Source organism: Galeopterus variegatus, unplaced genomic scaffold (assembly GCF_000696425.1).
Source record: "Galeopterus variegatus unplaced genomic scaffold, G_variegatus-3.0.2 Scaffold2000, whole genome shotgun sequence".
In the NCBI taxonomy this organism is placed as follows: domain Eukaryota; kingdom Metazoa; phylum Chordata; class Mammalia; order Dermoptera; family Cynocephalidae; genus Galeopterus; species Galeopterus variegatus.
Window position 1 is genome coordinate 70311 of NW_007728111.1, and position 874 is coordinate 71184.

Below are 874 nucleotides of genomic sequence, written 5' to 3' on the forward strand. Positions count from 1 at the left end.
GCTGTTACCATCCTCTGCACCAGGGCTACCTGAAGCCATGCGGGAAAGTGCTCAGAACAGTGCTCAGCGAATGTCTGCAATTCTCTCTGTGGAATGGGGTTACCATCCTATCAAGCACGGCTGTGAGAACTGGAAGGAATGTGCACACACTGCGGGTGCCCAGCCGTCCTGGGCTCTCCGGCGGTTACACGCGCGCACACGCCGCTCTGCCCTGTTTAAACTAAGCCCGCTCGAGTGCAATACGTTCTGATGGCGCGAGTCTGCGGAAGCCCTGATGACATGTGCGTCTCTGAGTCCCCTGGGAGAGGAAACTTTCTGAAGGACTGGCTTCCTTTAAGTCCCCGTCAGATGCGGTGCCGCCCTGCCGAGCCCCTCACCCCTGGGTGCCAGCAAGGTTGCAAAACTCTGGCCCCAGGGAGCGAGCCCCGCGGCCTACCACGGTCGAGCAACTCTCTCTACTTTGCCCGGGTCGCCCTCATAGCAGATTAAATAGGCGCCCCCTCCTTGATTGACAGAAGAAGCCGCCAATGCGCGCCCAGGGGAATCCCCTTGTGCGCGCCAGGGGGCGTGCCGCCTCGTCGCTCCCCTGGCCCAATCCGGGGCGCCGAAGGTGCTGTGGGGCGGGGCTCAGCGCCCAGCAGCCAATGGGGCGAGCACAGCGGGCGCGGCGGGGGCGGTGCGGTCGCGGCTGGCGGCAGAAGTGGCCGCAGCGTTTCTGGGCAGGGCAGGGCAGCTCGGCCGGATCGAGGGCTGGAGCCGGGACCGGAGGCTGGGGCTGGAGACGCGGTCACGGCCGGAGCGGGTGCGCTGCGGATCCGGAAGCGAGCGGCGCCGAGGTGAGGGGCGCGCCGCGACGGTTGGGGTGCCGCGGGCG

General features: G+C 66.7%; 1 protein-coding gene across 2 annotated transcripts in view; it reads left to right on the top strand.

The window, feature by feature from the left end:
- The first annotated feature begins 796 nt into the window (after positions 1-796).
- PACSIN2 (protein kinase C and casein kinase substrate in neurons 2) overlaps positions 797-874 on the top strand; it is a 149417-nt gene continuing 149339 nt past the window's right edge. For both annotated transcript variants that reach the window (XM_008579999.1, XM_008580000.1), the window contains exon 1: positions 797-836. The gene's annotated coding sequence lies outside the window, so the exon portion shown is untranslated. The remainder of the gene's footprint in view (positions 837-874) is intronic.